Below are 25,625 nucleotides of genomic sequence, written 5' to 3'. Positions count from 1 at the left end.
AAGTACCTTCCAAGATGGCCAGGAGTATTGGAAACAATGCCATGTGCTTTAGCCCACACATAGCAGGGCTGAAAAGAGGACAGCTGTTATCATGCACTGTGGATGGGCCTCTGGTCGGCACAGAGGCAAGAGGGAGCAGAATATGACCCAGGATTGTGTGTGCGAAGTCTGGGTGAGGAGATGTGTGCTAAGATTTATGGGTAAGCAAAGCTGTGTACCTGTGTGCATCCAAAGCGATTCCTTCTCCTCCAGGGAGCCCCCTTTTCTGCAAGGGTTCCGAGCGGGGGGGGGGGGGGGCGGTGGCACAATTTCCGCAGACACCTTGGGCTTCTGGGTTCTGGGTCTGAGTGAGTTAAGAGGTTGAGAGGCCCGGTAGGAGCTGCAGGAAGCCAACCGCCAGCAGAGGCTTCCTTTTTTCCCTCCACCCAGCAACGGTTGAATACCGCCACCCACATCCACTTCCCACCTCCAACCCCCCACCCTTACTTTCCTTCCCACAAGTGACATCAAGGGCGGGGTGGAAACCTGAGAGAGGATTTCTCCCCTCCATTTCGCCATTCCCCCTTAAGACAAACCAGGAAGCAGCTGCGGCTCCAAATCGGGCCACCTTAACAGTAGAGTAATGGTCTGGCCTCCAGCCAAGCCCCACCTCCGTTCCAGCTCTCGCTCCTCCCCCTTCTCCTCCCGCACTGCTCCGGGAGAGCTGGTGAGCCCGAGTCTGGCCCGAGTTGGCTGGAGCTGTTGCCATGACAAGCATTTTCTTAAGAAAGCTCTGCTGTTGAGACCGTCCAAAGCTGGGGGTTGAGGAGGGGAGCACGAACTTCCTGGGAAACGATCCCTCCGAAGAGAGCTAGGCCGGAGACACCCGTCCAGCTCCCCTGCACCCATTTTCTTCCAGGAACCTGAGAGGTCCTTCCCTTTGGGAGGGCTGGGGGAGGAGACCCAGCCCACTCCCCGGCCGTAGCTGGAAAGGCAAGAGAGCAAAGCCAGCATCTCTAGCGTGGTTGCCACACTGGGGAGACCGGTGGGTGGTCACCCCCACCCCACCCTGTCCATGGAAACCCGGAGGGAGAGTCCCGCTTGGAGAAGCCTGGATCTTTGCTAGAAAGAGAGGTAGGCTTGCAGAGAATGAATTGAGTCGCGATTTGCAAACTTTGTTTCTTTCTTTGCTCTCAATGGCTTCTAAAAACTCCCTGAATTTCCTCTTCCTAGCATGTTTCTTGCGACTGGGTTTGGAGAGTGTGTGTGTATGTGTGTGTGTGCGCGCGCGCGCGCGCGCGCGCACAGATTTGTCAAATACTGTGTTTCCTAGATTCCGTTCTGAGAAACCATATAATCAAACAAGTGATTTCTTTCTCTTTTCCTAGTTTTTGTCATTCCTGGGCTGTGGGGGTAAGGAAATGGAGGGGCTGTCTTTTTCACACCCAAACTGAGCTTTTGGAAAAAGCATTTATTTTCCCCCATCCGTTCCTGCCCTCCCCCTCCCCCTTGGCTTGGGAATGAGACGCAGAATGGAAAACTGTTGCAAAAATATTTTCCGCGTCTGTTCCCTTTCTCCGAAGCCCCAAAGAGAGATGGAAAGAAAGAAAGAAAGAAAGAAAGAAAGAAAGAAAGAAAGAAAGAAAGAAAGAACCGAGTAAGAAATCTTCAACAGGAAGGAGGGGCTGCCGTGGGGACCGGCCGAGGGGCTCACTGGGGGGTGGGCGGAGGTCCGAGAAGGAGGGGAATGGGGAAGGGGAGTGCACAAATTAAATTTCTTTAGCTTTGTAGAGAAACCTCAGCAGTTTCTCTGCCGCTTGCAAAACATCCTCAGACTTTCACGTCTATAATTAGCTGTGGAAAAAGCTGGGAGTTCCCTCGCCCCGCTGTTGTTGAGTGTGTGCCGAGCGTCAAGAACCAACTGTATGAGTGTCTCTGAGGGCACCGCCCCACACATCTCGGGTCCCGGAGGAGAGGAAAGAGCAGGGGGTGAAGTTGGAAAGTTTGCAGATCCAAGGCCGGTGCCTGTGGGGCCGGTGAGCGTTGGGCGGCTGGGGGTTGGTCACCGGCGTCCTTGGGAGGGTCCCTGAGCGTCCTGGGCCACTGCGCCCTTGCAGAAGAGCTGGAAATGAAGGCTGGGCTGGTCGCTCCTGCTCTCCTGAAACCCGCTCGCTCCCTCGCATACTTGGCTGGCTCTTGGGGTGGAGGAGGCCGGCTGGCACCCTCCCCAAGGCGAGGCCCGCCTCACCACTCCCCCAGGTCTGCGAAGGACCCACCGCTCCTCTCCAGCAGCGGGGGCGGGAGAGGGGAACGCGGGAGTGGCCTGCGCATCCTGGGAGCGAGTGGGCACTCGGCTGGCCAGAGGCGCCTCCCCCGGGCATTCCTTCCGGACTTACAACAACTTGCAGACGCGGTGTCGGCGCCGGCTGGCCTGGTAGGGGGGATGTCAGATGGAGAAATCGCGGGCACGCAACTGACGCGGCGGGGGAGGGGAAGTGAATCCCAGGCTACAGCGCCATCTCCTCCTCTGGGTGGGGTGTCTGGCAGGAGGCTGCAGATGCTCTCCCTCCTGGAGCTCCTCCTCAGAGATGCCCCTTCTCGACCTTCCTATACCGAGCCCCGCTTCAGCCCTCTCAGCGCCGGGCCCTCTTTCTCTGGAAGAAAGGGAAGAGAGGGTCATCCAAGGCAGGGACAGGCCGTGGAGAGGGGCCTAGGGGTCCGGACGGACTGGCTGGGAGAAGGTGGAGGAGGAGGAGGACAGGAGGCGGTGGTGGCTCCGATGGCTTAGTGAGCCTGGTTCCCTGTTGGCTAGGGGTGGTGGCATGGGGGGCGGGCTCCGGCAGGTGGGTCCTGGACCCCACAGATCAGTGGGGTCAGTCTGGGGTGGGGAGGGAGAGGAAGCACCTGCCCTCTGCCCCAGCTGGTTTGGTTGGAGGGGTGGTAAAGGTGGGAGCTTAGAAACTGGGAAGAAGGAAGCAAAGGACTCTTGGAGGAGAGATTAAGTGGGGGCCCAGGAAACAACAGGAATCAATTTTCATTTTGAGGCGTTGGATGATTGATCTGACTGCACCCCAAGGGCACCCTTGTCTTCTGATCCAGAAGGGAATGAGGCCTTCCCCAGGGGCCGAGGACCCAAGACAAGATCCATGCCCTTGTTCTGTAGGCAAGGGGGGGCGGAGGAGGGGAGTCCTTTTTTTTTTTTTTTTCCTCCTGCTGGGGAGCCCTATCCTCCCTGCCACCATCTTGCCGAGGTACAACCTCGAAATCACCAACGCCCCCCCCCCCCCGCGCGCGCGCCCTTCCATGGTGGGGGCCGATAATCCCACCCTCCCAGCAGTTGGCCTTCCTATTTGCAGTTTTCTGACTAGGGGCAGATTCTGGTGGGCTCGGGGAGGGCTTCTCGCTGAGGAGCAGGTCCCTATTTAGCGCACACCGAGGCGCCTGCCTCCCCCTCCCCCCACCCGCTGTGGCCTTGAGTCGCGGGGCGGGGGCGGCGGGGGGCACCTTCTCTCCCTTCCCGCCTTGGCCGCACCAAACCCGCGGCCCCGGGGCCCGAAGCTGCCGACGGCCCCGCCCCGTCGCGGCCCCTCCCGCAGCTCGGCCCCGCCCCCTCGGCTCCGCGCTCCTGCGAGTACTTTGCGCGGGAGGCGCTCCGAGCCGCCGCCGAGCTCAGGTTTGCTGCCTCCCGGCCTCCCCGAGCCTCCGTCCCCTCCCCGTCCGGCTGCCTCCTCCGCGTCCCTGGCCGGATTCAAGGGCAAGTCGACGGAGGCACGGGCTTAGCCCCGGGGCTCCCAGCACCTAGCGCGGTGCCTGGCACGTTCTAAGGTGCTTGGGCAATGTTTGGTGAAAGAAGGAAGTGACATTTGGGGAGATCCTGGGACCGATTGCCTAGCTTGCCCTGTGGGCTTCAGTTCCCCGCCGCACGATGGAAACCCCGCACCCACTATAATGGTGGGAGGGCGTGGCTGAGTCAGATTTGTCCGATTTCTGTGATCTTGGGTGTCTGAAGAGAAGTCAAAATGGGAACGCCCAGTTAGTTTGCCGGAGGTATGAAAGCGGTGAGGAGGAGGGTGTGGAGGTCCCTGAGCCATGATAACTGGAGAGCCTCACTCTTCCCCAGCATCGTTGGCTGGAGGGTCTTCAGAGGAAGAGGGGCACTGGGGGCTGCTTGGCTCTGACTCAGCTGCCCCTTGTCGGCAACTCAACCCTCCACGGGAAACTGCCACCCTTTAGCTTCTCCCTGGAATCCTCATGGACCCTTTTTCTCTTTTTTGCCTGTGTTCTCTGTCTTGGACCCAGCACCCAAAGACATGGATAAGCCCTGCCCTTGTGGGGCCTTCCAGATCCAGGAAGCTTTGGAGGGAGGAAAGGAAGATGTTCGTTCTGGCTCCCCAGGACCTAAGAGTCGTGTTTGGCTTAGGTTGACCCAGGTGTTCGGTTTGACCTTGAAGAAAAATGCTCTACCCTGGGCCTCACTGCCTTCGTGGAGGAATTCTTCCAGCCCTTTGATGTCTTTCCCCCAGCCTAGCCCTCAGACAGTACTCTTCCCAGCCCGGTTCCCTGCGCCTCGGACTTGCGTTCATTCCTATCATCCGCAAATGGTACTCGGTCAGACGGGGTGATATCCTTTCCCCACTCGTTTCCCCTTTCTGTAGAGTGGGTCATAGAAATGAAGCAGGCCCTCGGGCTGGAGTCCCCAAGGCTTGTGTGGAATGTTTGGTGCTTCCTCTTCCAACATCCCTTTGTCTCCTCTTTCCTCTTTCCCTTGTATGAGCCAGTCTTGTTCCACTGACTTATTTCCTCTGCACATATTAAAAGAGAAATGACAGGGACTTTTGAATTCTGCCTCCACCTGAAGCCAGTTCTCTGTGTTCAGCCCACAGGAATGTGGGTTGAAGAGGGAAACCAGGCAGGATCAAGTTAGGACCAGAGCCAAGGGCTCCCCAGGAGCAACACAGGAGGGGTTCGAACCAATTTGTGTTGGGGAGTGGCGGGTGGGATGGTGCAGAGGCCAAAGGAGAGAAAAGGGAGGTGAGGACTTAGGCGACCAAAGGCCAAGGATCCCTCCTTTCTTCTCCACTCTAGCTCCTCTCTGGCTGAAGTTTTCAGCCCCATCACTTCTCTGTGCTCTGGTTTCCCAAGTACAGAAATCTCTGGGACCATTCACATATGGGGCACCTGGGTGGCTCAGTCAGTTAAACGTCCTACTTCCGCTCAAGTCATGATCTCACTGTTAGTGGGTTCGAGGCCCGCGTCCGGCTCTGTGTTGACAGCTCGGAGCCTTGGAGCCTGCTTTGGATTCTGTGTCTCCCTCGCTCTCCACCCCTCCCCCACTCACATTCTCTCTCTCTCTCTCTCTCTCTCTCTCTCTCTCAAAAAATAAATAAACACACACACACACACACAAAAGAAATCTCTGGGACCGTTCAGAATGATGAACTGGAATGGAATCAGTGAGACCCCTTTGCTCTTGCCTTTCTGCCAGGTCACTAGGACCAGAGGATATTGAGGCAGTGTGTTTACTGGTAGGACCAAGGACTCTCAGACTCAGGGAAACTCTCAGCTCAGAACACCTCTAGCAAGATCCACCCAGGTTGCAAAATCAGTGCTCAAAGTGCAAACCGGTACAACTCCTACAGAGGGCAAGCTAGCACTATCTAACAAAACAACATATGCATTTACCCAGCCATCCTACTTCTAGGAATTTATCCAGAAAGTGCACATTCACAGATACAAAAAGACATATGCACAAGGTGATTCTTTAAGGCATATTTGCAGCAGGAAAGGAAATCACTGGAAACCACCCAATGCCCATCTTTAACAGACTGGCTGAATGAACAGGAGTACGGCCACACAGTGGAGTACTATGTAGCCAAAAAAAAGAGTAGGAGCCCTGTGAACTTGCATGCTGTGATTTCTAGGATATATATATTTTTAAATATTTACTTATTTATTTTAAGAGAGAGAGGCAGAGAGAATCCCAAGCAGGCCCCACGCTGTCAGCACAGAACCTGACACGGGGCTTGAGCCCACAAACCGCGAGATCATGACCTGAGTGGAAATCAGGAGTCGGACACTTAACTGACTGAGCCGCTCAGGCATCCCTGTAGGATATGTTGTTAAATGCAAAATGCAAGATGCAAAAGAGTGCGTGTATAGAGCATGGCACTTTTGTTGAGAAAACAGGAGAAATCAGAATACTTTCTGCAAACACACACACACACACACACACACACACAGGATAAACCAGAAATTAATATAAATGGTTCCCTGTAGGGTGAATAGGAACAGGATAGAGAAGATAGAGATGGGAATGTAACTTTACTAATGCTACTATTTTAGACAGTTTTGACTTCTGAACCAGGTAAATAGTTTTCCTGGTTACATAGATCCAAAAGAAAGAAAAAAGCAAACCCTAAAGCCAACCACAACAGAAACAATGAACCTGAGTATCAATTTGATTCCTCTACAAAGAAAATAATTAATTCGAGTAATCTTTTTGTTTAATGCCTTGACTCTTAGTGGAATGTATATTCTCAGGATAAAAAGCACTACCAAAAAAAAATCTTGAACTTTACTCTCTAATTGTGTTATTGGTCATGGGGTTGGCATCATAAATTGGAAACGGTTTTTTGTTTGCTGTAGGATAGATCAGATGAGTATATCGACATCTCTGGAAGTCAGGGTTTTGATCTGGAAGAAGAGAGTCAAAAATACGGAATGGGGGAAGGTGAGGCAGAACCCTGTGATTTTTTATGTATCTCCTAGGTCTGTTCACTGGAAGGGTCTAGAAGTACTGCTACCCGGTAGCACAGAAGACACCTCACGCCCAGATGTTTATTTCTAAATACCACTTGCCCCTAAGAGGAAGCAGTGCTCCATGGAGAAATGGCTGATTCTAAATCTGGGACTGAGAAAGTACACCCGAATCATGTTATGCCAGAAAGCTAGCATGTGCTCATGGCCAAAAGACTCAGGAGTTGGCTTCAAGGGGCTCCCACAGGGCAATTTTGGGACACACTGAACGTTGAAAAGAATAACAGTAATAGATTATAAGACGCTGAATAAAAGATGTCCATTCTGACAGCGAAAGTGGAGCAGGGAGGGAACACTCTTCACACAGGGATGCCAGCTAATGAAAGGTGGAGGCAATAACTTTAAGTGTACTAGTTTGCAGCCCCTCATATAGTCACTGGTTCAGGCTGGGCTTGCTAATGAATGACACAAATCAGTAGATGAAAGGTTGATCTCAATGTATCACCTGGTGGATTACTTACTCCTTGCAAAAAGAAAAACCTGTCTTTGCAACGGGGACATCCGGCACTGACCGTCTTAACCAAGCGACCAAACATCAGCAGTAGTGGGACCACCTGGCGTGAGTTCTTCCTGATGTGCTCTACGTGCAGCCACATCAGCGATAGTCTCGCCAAACATGTGTCTGTGGAGCCTGATGACGAGGAGACCAAAGCCAAATCTAGAATGTGAGCGATTCCACAGGACAACTGATTGAGACTTCAAAAAAGTGAAGGTCATTAAAAGAAGCCCTGAAATGATATGCTTGGGGAGAAGGGCAGGAAGACAGAAACCAGTCTAGATGTAAAGAAGCCAAAGAAACATCATAGCCAGGGGCGCCTGGGGGGCTCAGTCGGTTAAGCGTCCGACTTCGGCTCAGGTCACGATCTCGCGTTTCCTGGGTTCGGGGCCCCGCGTCGGGCTCTGCGCCGACAGCTCGGAGCCTGGAGCCCGCTTCAGATTCTGTGTCTCCCTCTCTTTCTCTCTGCCCTCCCCTGCTTGCACTCTATCTCTCAAAAATAATAACATTAAAAAAAAAACATAATAGCCAATTGCAATATGTAAACTTTAACTGGACCTTGGGTTAAAAAAAAAAAAAAAAAGACTGTAAGAGACATCCTGGGACAATTGGACAACTTTTAATACAGATATGAGCTGATATATAATTATTGTTAATTGTGGAATATGTCATAGCAGTAATGATAATGGTTTTATAGGAGCATATCCTCGTGCTTAGAGATTATGCAAAAGTATTTAGGGGCAAAGGGGTTTGCAAGTGACTCGGCTCCTCCAGCCCCACACAGCACATGGAGGGACCTTCTTGATGACGTAGTTGCCCCTGGGAGGCTTCCTTCTCTCCCTGCTGCTGTCAGCATTGGGCTTTCCCTTTCCTGGTGGGGGCAGCTGGGGCACAATGGGTGGGCCAGCTGGACCAGGGGCAACAGGTGGGAGCAGGACTTTCCTCACCAGGCCACGGGCCAGCTGAGGAAGCCTAAGAGCTGCAGGCTTCCAGAATCACCCACCTACTTTTCGAGGGGATGCCCCGGGCTGTGAGAGGAGGAATCCACCAATCGCCCTGAGGCTGTTTCTGACCAAGCTTTCGCATCCCTTCTGAATTCTGTAATTCGGTGATTCTGAAAGAACTCGGCAGTGCCTGCCCCAAGCCTTCATGCTTGGGCTAAGCAAGGCCTTCTGGGCCCCCCTTCTTGGCAAGGACCGTGTACCAGCTGCACTGTCAGTGACCCAGATCACCATACTCTCCACCCCCGCCTTTCCAGCCTGGTCCCAGCTCTGGAGAGAGATCAGGTTTCCAGGACTGCCATTCTCTCTCTCTCTCTCTCTCTCTCTCTGTCTCTCTCTGTCTCTCTCTTTCCCCTCCCTGGAAACCCTGGCATGACTCAGGGCTCTTTTCACGCAGGAGGGGGCTATTGATCCCTTCGTCAATTCCCCTTCTGTCTTGCTAGGGAGCCTGTAAGAGCGCGAGACAGGAAGTTGAAAGGGGGCAGACAGGGCAGAGTTTGTTCTCATGGGCTGCCACGCCTGCCAGAAGAGCATGGGACTGGGAGTCAGAAAACTGGTGACCTGGACTCTTGCCTACTGTGTGGCCTTGACTAAGGTGGTGATGTCTCTGGGCCTTTGTCTCCCCCACTGTAAAATGAAGCCAAGCTTGGACAAAGGCATTTCCGATTCAAGACTCCTTTCCCACAAAGGGGTAAAATTCTCAATGCTCAAACCAAACTCTTTACCTTAGAGTCTAGCACAAGGTAGTAGCCTGTGGCCAACTTCCATCCCTCTATCCAGGATGACCAGAGGTGGGGAGTCATAAAGGAGCCTGTCCTGTAGACAACCACTTTTAAGGTTTCGGAGTAGGACGGGTCCTCAGATTCCCCACCTTACCTGCCTTGGATGTTCACTTAAGAAGTTCTTGCTCAGTATCTCCCGAGGCTAAGATTCTGCTATGTCCTAGGCCAGAAACTGAGAAAGACTGGCTAGAGAGAGATACAGAGGTCCAAGCCTTCGGGGAGTTTACCATCTCCTAGAGAACATGATTTTCCCGGGGTGATTAGATTGCACCACGAGCCATACGAAATTGCCAATATGCAACCACTTTTGACCTACAGAGGGCATTTCACATGGTTCGGCCTCGTATTAATATTAGGAAATACTGGAAATCAGTGACTACAGTCAGCGCCGTGGGATAGAGAGACGAGGTCTTCATCCGAACCACGGGTTGGGGTTGGAGAAATGTGGCCAGCTGCTGGGCCAGCCTGTCCTCCCTCTCCATCCAGACTTTTGGCCTTGGAGGTAGACACATTGGCCAAACCCTTGTCCAGACTCTGGGTGAGTTTCCAGCACTAGCATTTCTGGTAACTGGCCAGGTCAGCTGCCCCTGGGGAGAGAGGAGAGTGCTGTCCATCCGTAGTGCCCTATTCCTGTGCCCTGACTGCCCTGCCTCATATTTTAGGAGCTGAGGATGGAGGGTTGTCAGAAAGGAGGAATTCGGGAATATCCACTCTACTCTTCCCCCCCATCTGGGGGCAGACTAGAGCAGGATCGCACACAGGAAGCCTCATCTGGCACAGGGACACATGACCTGGTGATGCTGGGGTCTGAAGGATGTGAGTAGGAATGTGGAGGCCAGAACTTGGCAGGGCTCACCTGGAATTGTTCTTGGAGGAGGTGATTGCCAAACGGGATCTGAAGGAGGAGAGAGGCCAGGTGGAGGAGAGCTTGGGGGAGGGGAGGCGGGTTGGGACGAAGAGCTGAGATGCTGCATCCGGCGGACGGCAGAGGACACTGAGCGTCCTGGAGAGTCAGATGCTCTGGCAGGTGAGGGAGGCCGTCTGCTGCCCCCCACTGGAATGGCTCCGGCCTGTGTCTGAGCCGGCACCCGTGTGGCAGCAGGATGGCGTCTGGCCTCAGCAGCAGCCTGCTGCCTGCCTGCTCTCCTGGTGCTTGTGGACCATTAGGATGCTTTTTTGATGTTGCCTGCCTGCCGTCTGCACCACAGCCTTCTTCGTGGGATGCACTCAGATGACATCTGTTAGCATCGCTAGGACAGACACAGCTGGCATCCACACTTCCAGGGGCTTTCTGACCTTGGTGCAGGGGAGGTCAGTTACCAGGCTTTGGCTGGGGGGCGGGGTGGCTGTTCGCGCTATTGAGCCAGAGCATTTGAGATGGACAGAGTTGGAAGAATGGTCCCACGTATCCTCTTTGGCAAGTGAGAAACCTGAAACCCGGAGACTTACGTGCCCAAGGACGCCAGGCGAGTTTGATAGTTTGATGCTGAGCCAGCGTTAGACCCCACTTCTCCCCACTCCAAGTCCGTGGCTGAGCCTCTGACCCCATCCGTGCAGCACTCGTGACCCAGCTCAACACCCAACCTCCCCACTGCCCAGTCTCTCTGCCCAAGTAACAGGCAGAAGCACCCCAGCCGCTCCAGGGATGACGTGTGGTGTGGTGAGGTCGTGTGATAGAAGCACTTTGGAAGATGCCGGAAACCATAAAAGTGCTGTGCCATGATTGTAACTGCTGCTACCCTTCTTACCAATCTGGGTCATTAGCAGTGAGGAAAATGCAAAGGAGGAGCGCTCCTGCACCGCCCTGATCGCCGTGTAGCTCCTAAAGGAGCTGGGTCTCTTCTCCTGGTACTTTCCGCAGCTCCTCCCAGAGAGTGGGCCTGGAGCTGGGAGAAGCTGGGTGATTGAGAGCGGAAGCAGAAGTCCTGGAAAGGGGTGGGCAGAACCTTCCTCCTGCCTGGGTGTCCCCGGCCCTGCCCTTTCACACAGGGTGTGACTTCTCCGAAAGGTCGGAGGAAGTTTGAAGGGGAAGCGCGCTGCCCTGTACATCTTCCTCCACCTTCCTCTGGGCCGGGTTGGCTGCCGAGCTCTGATTTGGGAGCGAAGAGGCAGCATGGTGGGGCCGCTGTAATGTGACAGCACAGGCTGGTTTTATTGCCGATGTTATTGCCGGAGCCAATCTGTCATTCATTTGCTTGTTCGCGTATTCGTTTGTTCATCCAACAAACATGAAGTGAGCACAAACCGTATGCCGGGCACTGTGTGAGGATCTGGGGAGAAGTCATGTCTCCAGGATGCAGAGTGGCTAAGAATCACTCCTTTCAGCTCAAAGACAAGTGTCCTGAGCCTGGGGGCCCACGGCAAGCCCTGAATGGCACAGTGTCCCAGAGAACTTGAATCTGTGTCCTTGGAGAACAGGGAAAGGTAACTCCTGACTTTAGAGACATAAGGCCTAGACTCCATACACAATTGAGCTGAGAGGGGCCTTGGGGACCATTGTAGGGCAGCACCGTGTTACCAATGGCCCTGTGGCCAGATGGTGAAGGACATGCCCTTGTCCTTTGCCAGAAGAAGCCTTCTCCTGGGCCAAGGCCTGATGCTGCAGCTGGGCAGTCATCTAGCCTGTATATCCGGTCCTTAGGCTGGCATCCCCGTGTTGTCTGACTTTGCAGTCCTCTGTTTACATCCTAGAGCCTCTGAGCCTGATGGGGCAGAGCTGTCCCATTGCTGGGATGCCCAGAAAGGATCTGAATGAGACCCTGGAATGAAAAAGCAAACTTTCCAGAGAAACTGTCCAATTTCTCCTCCCATGCTTCTTCTCATTTCAGCCCCTCCACCCTACTTTCCAGAGGTAGCCTGCTGTCTCAGGATAGAAAAGTGGATTTAGAGTTGGGTGGCACATAGGACACAGATCTCTGTTGACCTTCAACTTTCCCGTCCATAACCTGTATATGTTGTCACCTTTCCTGATCTACCCGATGGAGTGTTTTGATGGGCAAACGAAATAGGGTAGGGAGAGCATTGCATCAACACTAAAGTGCTAGGGCTACAGAAGTGCTAGGTAAGTGTAAGGCTTCTCATTCTAGGGCTTCTGCTCGTCCCCCACTGCTCACTTCTGTTCCTTCTCTCTGCTGCCCAGCCCCTTGACCCCACTACAGAGCCCATCCTTCTCTGTTCTCTCACTGCCCACTCCAGAGGCTGCTCTTCCCACATCCCCCCTCCTTGCCTAGATCAAGACCCAACACAACGCATCTTAAATAATAATGACAACAGTAGAAGTGATCGTCTGACCTACCATCCATCATGTGCTACATACTAAACTTGGATGATCGCATTTAATATTTCCAGCAGGCAATAAAGTCAACAGCGTCTTCATTTTACAGCTTAATGAAGACATTCGTATAACATAAGGCTGAGGTCCAACCCTAGGCTAGAACATCTATAGATTTCTTCTCTCCATTGCCAAGTGACGGACTGACAAGAACACGGAGAGATTCGACAGCCTTTATTGAATGTCAACTAAATGCCAGCTGCTTTCACATTATGTCACAACAACCACCTTCTGAGACAGGTGCAGGATTCGTCTTCGACATCATCTGGTTGCAGGAGCAGAAACCCACTCAAAGCAGCAAAAAAGAGTGAAAGGGGGCCTTACTAGAAGTTGACAGAGAAATATCACAAAACTTGGTGGGGGCAAGTGTGGCCCCTGGGTGGACCGTGCTTTCTCTCTGGGGCTGCACGCATTCCCTTCTCTGCTCCCGTGTCCGTGTGCTCAGCACCCATCGTGGTTAACCTGAGCAGTGGGTTCAGCCTCCAAATCCATATGACCTTCCCTCTTAGCTCTCCAAGTAGATTAACCCAGTCTCTCAGTCCAAAGAGATATCAAGAGATACAGATTCCAGCTTAGGTCCTGTGTGTCAACCCTTGCTCCAATTACCTGTGACCTGCTGGAGGGAAGCGGGGGAACTAATCAAACATGATGACCCAGGCCTCGCCCTTCCACAGGGGCTACGGGTAGGAGCAGATGTTTCTAGAGGGGACATTCCTTGACCTCAGGTGGTGGGTTCAAACCCAACTATGCTCGTCACCAAACCAAACTGTCCGCAGGACATTGTGGAGATGATGCCCTGCTTTCAAACTCTGCGAGTTTTCCCAGAATCTGTGGGTTCAGGTGGGCCTGGAAAAATAAGATTGCCATTTGTGAACTCTGTGACGTGCCAGGCATTGAATGTACATTATTTTTAATCCTTACAGCGTTACTGCAACATGTTATTGTCCCGATTTTACAGATAAGAAAGCTAACACCCAGTGAGTTAAGTGGCTTGCTCCCAGGTCATCATCCAGAGATCATCCAGGCTTGGACCATCCAGGGTTGGGCTAATCTTTGACCCAGGCCTGTCCGACACCAAGACTCATGCCTTCTCTATAATGCAACCCTTACCAAGAAAAAGAACTGTTTTACTTTGATTCAGCTGGAAAAGTAGACTCTAAGAGGGCAAGGTTCTTCATCTCTTTGTTCTCTGATGTTTCTCAAGCAGCTAGAGTAGTACCTGGCCCGTGGTAAGTTCTCAGTAAAAAATTGTTGAGTGAATTTTACCTTGGTATCTTCTATACTCCTGGGCTCCCCATGTTTAGAGGGGGGAAAAAGGGCACATTCTAATCCTTGGGGAGTTGTCCACTGAAACACACTGGGGTGACCAACTGAGTGTGCCTCTGATCTCCACTCAACTCTCATAGTCCGCTTCGATGGGGGACATTAGGAACAGTCCCTCAATGTAGAGGAGTCCAAAGGAAAGTATGGCCCTTGACCCATCTGTGTTTCCTGTCTGGTACATCTGACCTAAGATGTTTGGTCCAGTGAGGGGAGGAGGAGATTTCCCTGACACTGGAAAATCTGTTTCCTGGGACTAGGAAATGGAATGCCAAGGTGCTCCATCGCTAGAGAAAAGAATGCTAATTTCTGTTGGGTTTTCAGCCCCAGGGGTTAGAGTTTACCAAATCCTGGATCTCTTCCCATGCCTTTCTTGGTAGCTATGCCCTGTGTCCTCAGTCATCCGGTCAGCATTCACAAGCCCAGCAGTATGGTATTCTATAAGAGTGAGGATTTAGGGGAGTCCGGTGGAAATGGATATAAGTCTGCCTGGGCAACCGTGTGACCGTGGACAAATTATTTGACTTTCTGGACTCAATTTGCTCAAGTTGTACGCCCCTGACACATAGTAGGCGTTCGCTGAATTTAAATTTTTCCTCTTTTCCATTCCTTCATGTCTCTTTCGTCTCCGTGGATGCCGCCATGAGCCTGCCTACCTGCTCCCTGCTAACCCTTGGGCTCAGTACATTTATAAAAGGATCAGAGCCCATTATCCTCCAGTAACTGAAAGGCCCGGAGGCCCCAACCTCCCGCAACTCTCCACCAAGGGGCCCCCAGGGGCCAACTGTGGGTTCCATCATTTCCTGTGACCGGTTACCCTCTGGATGCCAGTTCCCAGATTGTGCTTCCTATGTGTGCAACAAGAGTCCTAGAAAAGAAGGCAGAATGGCAGCGACCATGTTACCTTGTTTGCTCCTGCCCTGTAGTCCTCCCCCCGGAAGTAGGTGCTATGAGAGCCAACGCTGGGAAGTCTCTTGTTGATGGAGGGGGGCAGACTAGGCCACGATACTCTCTTTGCTTGTAGAAGCTGTGACCCGAGGATGCCATTACTCTTCGGTCACCCAGGTCAGCTGCCCACTGCCATTAGAATTGAGCAGGCCCCTTGATAAACAGGCAGGAGAGTCCCAGTCTGGGAGCTCCTCCTCTCTCCCCAGCACACGCCCACACAGAAACTTTAGCTGGGATGACATAGCCGCTTGGCCAAGGTAATGCATAAAGAACACACCTTCCCTGAGCCGGAAGGGGCTTGGCACTGAGTGCCTGGGTTGAGTCCTGGTCCTTGCTCCTGCTGCTGCCTATGGAACCCATAAGGGCTCCAGGCCCTCTGGGAATGGGGGGACCTTCTCCAGTCCCCTCCCAGTTTCTCGAGGATGGCATCTGGTAAGAGGAGTGCTTTCAGAGGAAGTGAAGATGTGAATATTAGCTAAAAGTCAATGCGAGCAGGCCTATGACAGCATGGTTGCCAGGCTCCCATCAGTTGGCTGGTTCTGTTCAGCGTCAGCCAAGCCCACTCACAGCCTGGGAGCTACTCAGAAAGAGGGGTGCTGCCTTAGTCATCTCTGAACACCCAGTGTTTAGCACAGCCCTTGGTTCATGGAATGATCATCACTAAGTGTTGGATGGATGGATGAATAACTGAATAAACAAATAGAAATTTTTCATCAGACTCGAGTTGAGATCATAGCCAAGTTTACTCTCTTCCTTCCCGGGGTCGCCATCTCTGTTCAACACTTCATCATCTCGTGCCTGAATACTTGCAAAGGCCTCCTTGTGACGAACAATTCTAGATTAGAAGTTGGGAGACCTGGGATTGGAACCATCAGGCCGCTCTCTTGCTTTTGGGAAATCACTGAACCTTTCCGGGCTTTGATTCGTTCGTGTGTCACATGAGCAGTTTGACCTAAAGGCACTTCAGGGACATTTCAACTCTCCAATTCTCTGTCTCTTCCTACCAAACAGCCCTACAGATTAATTGTGATTGGTTACGAAAATTTTAAAAATCAGGAGATTTCAAGTAGAAATCCACGTTGCTTGCTTTGTCTCAAAAGTCAGAAGCGCTGACGACACTGGCCAACCTACTCCTCATGGCAACACTTAGCAGGAGCTGAGGAACTCCTGCCCCATTCAGACAAGTGTTTGCCAGTTTCCTTAACCACCACCACCACCCCCCCATCACCTCAGCCTGGTTTGCTTATTTTTGTGCCTGCCTGGTCCCTTAGGCATTTGAATTTGCAAACCTAGAGTAGGAAAAATAAAGCTTCTCAGTGCGGAGGCAAGGGCACCCAGGATGGGGTGACAGCCCCAAGAAGCAGCTCGTGCTTAGCTGGGTTCAGGTGGCAGAGACTGGGGGTGGGAGCTTCCTGGGAAGCTGGGTGACTGGCGTGTGAAAAGAAACAGTAGCCAGTGCCCCAGGAGACTCTGCTTGCCCCACCCCAGAATTGTTGAGCCCAGCTGTTCCCCACTCCATTACCTCTCTCCCCCTCAGACCCAGGACCCATGCCAGGAGGATAACACTGTATAACTCTATGTAACTATATGGCCATGGCTCGGAGGTGGGAGGAGGGCCGGGGCTCCATTTTAAACTCTTGACAATGGTGCTAATTCCCATTACACTCCTTTCTGCTGTCCAGCCTCCCTTAGTATCTTTGGCACAAAGCGGGGCAGGGCGCATGAGGCAGTCGGGGATGGCCAATCTATTTGGATGGGTGGAGTGAACATTCTCGCTTGTCTCCTGCACCATTGCTGTGAACAGCTGCACCTCAGAGCTCCCCGGGACTCGCCCCGTCCGTGGTCCCGAACCCAAAGTCCCATGTCTGACCGGGAGCGAACTTGTGGCCCACGTGGAGTCAGGGCCATGTCCCAACTCCTTAGTCATCCTGCCCGAGCCCCAGGCAGCCCTGCCTCTCTGTTACCTTCTGCAGGGAGAACATCCCCTGCTTCCTCACTCACGGAATCTTTTCTTCAGACTTTCTAGTTTGTATGCTTTTCTTCAGCTCGTTACCTTTAGTTTGATCAGTTATTCTGCGGTCTGATCTAGTCTTGTGTGTGTGTGTGTGTGTGTGTGTTGTTCTAAAAAAACATCTCTACTTCCTTTCCCCAGCCATGAATTACTCATCATTCCTCATTTGACACCTTTCCCTTTTCATACAGACACGACATACCTAAACTCTGGTTTACATGACGATTATGTTGTCCCAGTCATTTGCAGTGAGACTGTATGTTCTGGAAGGCTTTTGTGGTTTTCCCAATGTCCTTTAATTCAAATGGTGGATTTTGAGCAAAGTGGTTTTTTAATATTTTTACAGACCCCCCCCTTTCCCGATTATAAAAGGAATGCATAAAAATCTGTAACTTTTACTGAGCATTTACTATGTCGGGCACCACACCAAATGCTGAAATCGCATGACCTCCTTCCCTCCTCAGGACAACTCTGTGAGCAAAGTGTCATTCCTATTCTCCTTTTCCAGAGAAGAAACTGAGGCTCAGAGAGATAAAATAGTTTATCTGAGGTCTCACAGCTACAAAGTGGGGGATGTGGAATTGAAACCATGCCTCTGAGATTCTAGAGACCTGAGCTCTGTACTGCTTCCACACAAGATCATTCTAGAAAGTTTGGAAAATTCAGAAAAGCATAAATGAGAAAATAAGATGTCTGTAAGTCCAGAGATAGCCGTTAACATTTTGATATATTCTCTGTATTCTTTTATATATGTAGGTAAGTATATACCCTTTTTAAAGCTGGGGACACATTAAATATTCAAGTTTTTTTAAAGATTTTCTTTTTAAGACTTCATTTTTTAATTATTTTTTAATGTTTATTTATTTTTGAGAGAGAGAAAGAGACTCAGAGCATGAGCAGGAGAGGTTCAAGAGAGAGACACACACAGAATCTGAAGCAGGCTCCAGGCTCTAAGCTATCAGCACAGAGCCTGATGTGGGGCTCGAACTCACAAACAGTGAGATCAGACCTGAGGCGAAGTCGGACGCTTAACCAACTGAGCCACCCAGGTGCCCCATTTAAGATTTCATTTTTGAGTAATCTCTACATCCAACGTGGGGCTCGAACCCACAACCCTAAGATCAAGAGTCACATGCTCCACTGACTGAGCCAGCCAGCCACCCTTAAATATTGTGGTTTTGATTCTAATTTTTTCCTACCCAACCCTGACCGTATTGTGACCATTTTCCTACGTTATAAGGAACTGACCACAACTCAGTCTCAAATATGGTCCAGGGAATCCAATAATAGCAGGCAACGAGAAGCAAAAGGTCGGTGTGATTTTAGAAGAGAAAGAAAGATACGAATGCCTGAGGCCTTTTCCTTGAAAGTGGACAGCCACTCTGGAGCCAGCCTGGGTGGGGCGCAGAGGTCTGAACCTGGGATGAAGAGATCAGAGAGAGGGCAGAAAGCTTGCAACTCTTGAATTGCCTTTGAGAAGTTCCCTCCCTCCCTCTGTGTGTCTGGATCCCACGTGGAGGTGCGGGCCAACTTGTGTTTGAAGTGAGAGTTACAAATGCAAGGTGGCTTTTACAGCAGGCTCAGCTGAGGGCCAGGCATTCTGGAGGAAGATATTGAACACCCTAATTCAAGCCCCCTATAAACCTGAGTGGAATTACTCCCCAATGGCCGAGAGGCTGGCTCCGCCTGCTGGGTTGATGCTCTCATACTGGCCTCTGGTTGGAAAGAACTGTGAGGCTTTCCTGCCTTTGTTCTCTTAAATGTGTGTGTAAAAGAGGCTGGGTAGATTTTATCTGTGGCTATATATATATAGATATATATATCTATCCATAGATATATATATCTATCCATAGATATATAGATATATATATATATCCATAGATATATAGATATATATATCCATAGATATATATATATTTTTTTTTAAAGAAACTTTTTGGTTAATCATCCAAGAATAGAGAGCAGCGAGGAGCACAGAGGAAGGAGGTAAGAAGAACAGAAGGCTGCCACCAGCCTTAAGATAATTAGCAAATGCAGGGCTGGGGGCAAAGACAGCATCTAGTGTATATGGCAGGACAGAGTGACGCTTGCGGTAGGTGACTCCTCTTTGGAATGACAGCCTGGATTGTCAGCCTTTTTTAAAGGTTGCACCAGCTGCCTATTATGAATTCAAGAGTGACCGAGTCCTGGCGGTCTCCATGACAGATACAGTCTTAGCCAAAGAATATTGGCATGTGTTCAGTGCAGGCTCCAGGGCTGAGGTATGAAGGCTTGGGTTCATCCATGTGCCCGTACCACCTCACTGTGTGACTCTGGGGAAGGCTCCCACCACTGTGCCCCTAGTCTGTCCCCTGGCATACAGGGAGATATCTATCCACGCACCTTTCTCCCTCCTAGGCCATCTTAGGAAGATAGATGAGAAAAATGGAGGGAGATGCTTTGGGTTTCCATGATGAATGTAGAGGGATCTTCATTCTTACATTGGTTCCTCCAGAATCTTCTGCAGCAACACAGGAAGAGAACAGGGTGCTACCATGACACATGTCACTTAACTGCTAAACTTGAGCCTTTTCATTCTACTTAATGTGTCAGATAATACAGCCCTGAATGCCTCATAGGGTTATTACAAGAATCACATGGGATAATGGATGTGGAAGTGCTTTGTACACCATAGAGTGCCTACAAGTATGTGGGTTACAATTTATGAAGATTCTTGAATGAGGAAGCCCCTCCTCATTCGCCTGACTCCTCTGAGGTCGGGAAGGCTGTTTCTCCAGCTCATATAAAATTTGAGCCCTCTTTCTTGGGTGCAGTGGATTCTTGCTATGCTGTAGATGGAGGGTGGGTCCCAGCAAGTATGAAGGAGTCTCTCAACGTAGGTGAAAAATCTGGGGCTCTCAAGGGATTTAAAAGAGTCCCTTAGCTGAGGGGCCACCTGGGTGGCTCAGTCGGTTGAGTATCAGACTATTGGTTTCGGTTCAGGTCATGATCTCACAGCTTGTGAATTCGAGCTCCTAGTCAGGCTCTGTGCTGGCATTGTGGGGCCTCTTGGGATTCTCTCTCTCTCTCTCTCTCTCTCTCTCCCCCTCCCTCCCCCAAAATAAACTTAAAAAAAAAAAAACTTTTTTAAAGAGCCCCTTAGCTGAATTTCACTCTTGACCATGCCACCAGCCAACAGTGTGACCTTGAACAAGCCCCTTAACCTCTGAGCAGCAGTTTCCTCATTTGTTGTTGGTTTCTAATCACAAAGGACCGTTATGATAATCTAAGGGGAGAGTATGGAATCTATATACAAGTGTTTGAGAAGTTGAAAGCACTATCCACGTGTGAAAGCACACTGTTAGAGCTCAGAGGTGTTCCTGAGGATGCGGAGATAAGCCAGTATTCCATTAAGACTAGAAGTCCTAGAATCCTGCTATTACGTCAGTACTGGAAGGAGCCATAACTCGAGCCCCTCAATTATACTGACCAGAAGAAGTGAAGCCAAGGAAAGCCTGTGGTTCCCGCAAGTACCCTGACCAGGTCAGGCTCTACTCTAGGGCCCAGGCTCCCCACATGGTCAGTGGGGCACCCTCCAGTTTGCCTCTCCCTCATCCTACCACCGAGGAGTGAGGACTGAGACTATTCACTCTGTATATACTGTAATATCCTGTGTTAGAGCATCTGGGATTTACCTCTGCCTTCCCTTCAAGCGGGATGTGAACAGTGCCTTTCATGCTAACGTCCCAGAATCACCCCAGTTTTTGTCCCTGCCCTCGGACATCATGCACGTCTTGATAGACAACATTTAGGACGCCTGCCTGCAGGGCAAAGTGTGGAGCTGGTCCTGTTCTGGCGGGCCCGTGGCAGCTCAGGAACAGGGCTCTCCCAGAGAAACCGTGCCGAGTCGTCGCCTGAGCCACTGAAACCACAGGGCGTTGCTCTTGGGGTGTTAGGGAGGCCAAGGGAAGGGAAGGGCGGGGTGAGAACTGGCCGGCTCCCCCGCCGCGTCCTGAGGCTGGAAGGTGGAGATTCCTCCCCAGGGTGTGGCGCGAGGGAGGACGTGGGTCCCCGAGGGAGGGAGTGGGGCTGCCCGGCCTGCGGTGAGTCACTGCCCCCCCTGTGAGCAATCGCTAGCTGGCCGGGGCGGAGCCGCCCGCCTTCTTGGGGGGGCTTTGGTGCAGAGTCAGACTTGGAAAGGGTGGAGGCGTCAGTTACCCCAGCTGCTCCCGGGGCCGGGGCCGGGCTGGGAGCCGCGCCGGAGCGGAGCTGGCCGACACGTCGGAACCCGCAGGCCCAGGGAGAGGGCGAGCGCGGGGCCCGGTGGCCGGGCTAGCGGAAGGGGAGGCCGCCGCGCGCACGGGCTGCAGGGCCGCCACCCTGGGCACGCAGGTGCCGGGCTCCTCCTGCCCGCCTACCGGGCCCGAGGTCACCGCGTGGGGGGCAGACCGGGACGCCGTGCCGGGAGGAGGCTCGGCGGCTCTTCCCCCTTCCGAGCCTTGGGCCCAGAGCCCCCTGTCCCGCTGGGGTTGGCTCCAGCTTTAGGACCCAGGAAGTCTCAGCCGGAAGGGGTTTGCGCTCTTCCCTAGCTGTTTCACTTTGCATCCAAGAGGAGACGGGGCACATGGGCCTGAGCCCCCAGTTGCTAATTCCCTGAGTCTCCCTCCCTTATGAAATGATGTCTCTCCGGGCGCCTGGGTGGCTCAGTGGGTTGAGCGACCGACTTGGGCTCAGGTCATGATCTCACAGCTCGTGAGTTGGAGCCCCGTGTTGGGCTCTGTGCTGACAGCTCAGAGCCTGGAGCCTGCTTCGGATTCTGTATCTCCCTCTCTCTCTGCCCCTAACCCACTCGCATTCTGTCTTTGTCTCTTTCAAAAATAAATAAACATTAAGAACAATTTTTTTTTTAAATGATGCCTCTCTTCCACCTCTAGCCACCACCAAAGCAGGACACCAGGTCACTGCCAGCCTTCTCCCTCCCACTGTCCTTCCGTGCGGCTTCTCACTTCCGGCTCTCTGGTCCCTACAGGAATATCAGCCCCTGTGCCCTGTTTCCCTTTTCTCCCACCCCCACCTGCACCCACAACCCCAGAATCAGAATTTCTAAGTTGACTGATACTGGCCTGTTAGGATAATATGGTCAAATGCAGTATACTGACTGTGTTGTTCAATGACCATTTTAGAAATTGACATATAGAAGTTCTCATCTAAAACAGGCTGTTTGTAGATCCATGACTATCTTTGATCTTGCAGATTAAAAGATGTTGCTGGCAGAAAGAGTGGAAACCTATTTTTCTTTTCCCCTCATCTCCAGCTTTCTTTATTTCTCAGATGCACAAAATTGAATGAATCAAAACCCATAGTTCATGATCCATTTTCTTCACTGGTTAATGCATGTCTCTCTTCACTACTTCTTTATATAGGTTATTTACTAATAACCTAACAAAGACACCTAAAACCACCACCCAAGCCAAAAATAAGATCACTACCATAATTTGCATCCACCTATGTGCCCTTTCGATCCCATGCCCTCGCCTCCTCACCCAGTCCAACCACTATCCTGAATTTTGTGCTCATCATACTCTTGATAAATTTATGTGCACCTACGCAAATATATTACTTAGTTTTGCTTTATATTCTTTATTAAAAATATATACTATGTAGGGTCTGTTGGGGCTTGTTTATTTTCACTCAAAATTAGGATACTAAGACTTATCCCTGTCGGGTGTGGCTGTAGTTTATTCATTTTCACTGCTACATAATATTCTATTGATGAAGTTCTCACCCTGTTCCACCATTATGAATGGTACTGCCGCAAACATTCCTATTCATGTCCCCTGGTGTGTATGTGCAAATCTCTCCTGGGTATAGATCTCAGAAGGGAATTGCTAGGTCTCGGTATATGAGTATTCAACCTTACAAGATAATGACAGGCTGTTTCCCAATATATTTGTAGTAGTTTTGCCCCTACCAGTGAGGTGTAAGAGATACTGTTGTTCCATGTCCTCTTAAGTACTGGGTATCCTCAGATTTTTCAATTTTGGCAACTGAGTGTAAATATAGTATCTCTTAATGGTCTTGATTTGCATTTCCCCGATCACCAGTGAAGCTCAGCAATGGAAATAACACTGCATAGATCAGACCTACAAAAATTGCATATATAGGAGTTATTATATAAAATCATACTGGGGTGCCTGGGTGGCTCAGTCGGTTAAGCGTCCGACTTCAGCTCAGGTCACCATCTCGCGGTCCGCGAGTTCGAGTCCCGCGTCGGGCTCTGGGCTGATGGCTCAGAGCCTGGAGCCTGCTTCCGATTCTGTGTCTCCCTCTCTCTCTGCCCCTCCCCCGTTCATGCTGTGTCTCTCTCTGTCTCAAAAATAAATAAACGTTAAAAAAATTATATATGTATGTATACATATATACATATATATATCTTAATATGTTATAAGAAATAAGAGGGTATTGAAAGAATGATGGACAAGAAACTCAATTCAGCAGATACCCAAATGGGACTCCCAGAAATGAAAAAATATAGTAAAGGAAATTTAGATTTCAATGAATAGTTTAAAAAAGACTATATCACAGCTGAAGATAATATTAGTGAACCGGAAGGGATTTCTTTTTTTTTTTTTTTAATTTTTTTTACTGTTTATTTACTTTTGAAGAAGAGAGAGATAGCGCGTGGGCGGGAGAGGGGCAGAGAGAGAGGGAGGCACAGAATCCGAAGCAGGCTCCAGGCTCGGAGCTGTCAGCACAGAGCCCGACGTTGGGCTCGAACTCACAGACTGCGAGATCATGACCCGAGCCGAAGTAGGACGCTCCACCGACTGAGCCACCCAGGCACCCCAGAAGATATTTCTGAAGAAATTACATAGATGATGAAAAAGACGATGGAAGATGTGGAAAAGGTGTAGAGGCAGGAAAATAGAGCAGGGGTTGGCAAATTTTTTCTTCAAAGGGCCAGAGAGTAAATTATTCTTTACAAAAACGGGCAGCAGGCCAGATGTGGCTCATGTGTTATAGTCCACCCATCCCCGGAGCAGACTAAAAAAGATCCCAGTATACATTTAATTAATGTTTCAGGAGGAGATAATAGAGAAAATAGGAATGTGACAATATTTGAAGAAGCAATGGTCAATAATTGACACAATACCATCGTTATATTTATGATACCTAATGAATCCCAAGAGCGGTAAATAAAATTGACCCTTAGATACATCAAAATGAAACTACGGGGGGCGCCTGGGTGGCGCAGTCGGTTAAGCGTCCGACTTCAGCCAGGTCACGATCTCGCGGTCCGTGAGTTCGAGCCCCGCGTCGGGCTCTGGGCTGATGGCTCAGAGCCTGGAGCCTGTTTCCGATTCTGTGTCTCCCTCTCTCTCTGCCCCTCCCCCGTTCATGCTCTGTCTCTCTCTGTCCCAAAAATAAATAAACGTTGAAAAAAAATTTTTTTTAAATAAAAAAAAAAAAAAATGAAACTGCGGAACACCAAGGATAAACTCCTTTAGAGTAAACCCAGAAGGTAAATTCCTTTTCAGGGCCTGACATTTAGACCAACAACTGATTTCTCAACCTCAACATAAAAGCCAGAAGACAGTGGAGTAATATCTCCAAAGCACTGAGAAAAGAAGTGCTAACACAGAATTTTAGCATCAGTGACAATCTTCCAAGTATGTCTTGCAAAAGCCTTTGCAGACAAACAAAAACGTGTTACTACCAATAGGCCCTTCACTAAAGTGACTTCTGAAGAAAATAGTTCAGAAAGAAGAAAAATTACCTAAAAGGCAGTCTAAAATTCAGGAAGGATACTGAAACACTAGGAATAATGTAACTTCAAAGTAAAATTTCTAGGCTTACACTGAAAAACTAGGAATAATATAAATTCAAACTAGGGAAGATAATGGGAAGAAAGAAAAGGAAACGTAAATGAAGACAATGGAAAATGTGGCCATTACAATTTTTTTTGTTGTTTGAGTTGTAATCTGGATAGAAAAAAGAATGACTATCGCCATTTATTGAGTGGCTACCCTGGAATCAGTTTGATTTGTTAACATTTTTAATTTCATGTAATATGGGTAAGAGTGCCAGGCAAAAAGAAGGCGTAAAAATTGTAGTTTCTGTTATCACTGTATCTTTGTGCTCAGAACAAGGTCTGGAACTCAGTAGGCACTCATTTACTGAAGAATGAATGAAATGGGAGTGAGTATTGATTCTATTTAAAGATGAGTCAACTGAGGTTCTGAGAAACAGCATGGTAAAAGGAAAAGCATCAACATGAGTATGAAATTCGCCTTTCTTACTTAGGAAATTTCTGGTAGTGAACATATTGATGGCCCTCAGTCGTCTTCTCTGTAAAAATAAGTCATGGAGTCCTTGACGCAAAATAATGCCCATTAAATGCTAGGTGCTCACTTAAATGGTAGATTTGGAATGTGACCACAGCTACTTTCCCCTCTACCATATAGTAGATTTTTTTCTCTCTTCTCTAACGCAAAAGTATCATGTAATAGCTGAGAATATGAGCTTTGGAATCAGGCAGGCCTGTGTTCATGGCCCAGCTTGAGCGCTAGTTAACTGTAGGACTCTGGGCCTCAGTTTCTTCAACTGTTGAGAGGGGATAATAGGAGCTATCACAAAAGGAGTTGTAAGACAGAGAATGCGTGCCAACCATTGTGCTGGAGATGACAAATTAGAGCCCAATTTAATGTAAGAGGGAGTAAGAGCTAATGAGTTGGCTCCAAGGGACGAGTAGGAAGAGAATGGCCTCTAACACCGGGCAAAAGATTAGTCCAAATGACCTTAAGTCCCTTCCAACCATAAGGTGTTAATTTCTGCCTTATGCAGAAGCCAGGGAAATACCGTACCATTTCCACAGTCACCTTCTGACCAGTGAGCAGGCCCTAGTGGCCCCACACCCAACAGGTGAAACGGGCTGATAGATAGCGTGACATAATAACCACAA

At 50.3% G+C, this 25,625-nt stretch overlaps 1 protein-coding gene across 4 annotated transcripts in view; it reads left to right on the top strand.

Moving 5' to 3' along the window:
- Window positions 1-702: 702 nt before the first annotated feature.
- ATP2B4 (ATPase plasma membrane Ca2+ transporting 4) overlaps window positions 703-25,625 on the top strand; it is a 99,030-nt gene continuing 74,107 nt past the window's right edge. For 3 of the 4 annotated variants that reach the window (XM_047076655.1, XM_047076653.1, XM_047076656.1), the window contains exon 1: window positions 703-1,113. The gene's annotated coding sequence lies outside the window, so the exon portion shown is untranslated. Of the gene's footprint in view, window positions 2,016-25,625 lie in introns of all 4 variants that reach the window. The other variant, XM_047076654.1, reaches the window with a different exon arrangement.

The sequence above is a fragment of the Lynx rufus genome, unplaced genomic scaffold (assembly GCF_022079265.1).
Source record: "Lynx rufus isolate CCGP_SWC_20201006 ecotype Redwood Valley unplaced genomic scaffold, mLynRuf1.p SCAF_15, whole genome shotgun sequence".
Classification (NCBI taxonomy): Eukaryota; Metazoa; Chordata; class Mammalia; order Carnivora; family Felidae; genus Lynx; species Lynx rufus.
The sequence above is the reverse complement of the archived record's forward strand: the minus strand, read 5'-3'. Positions and strand labels throughout refer to the sequence as shown.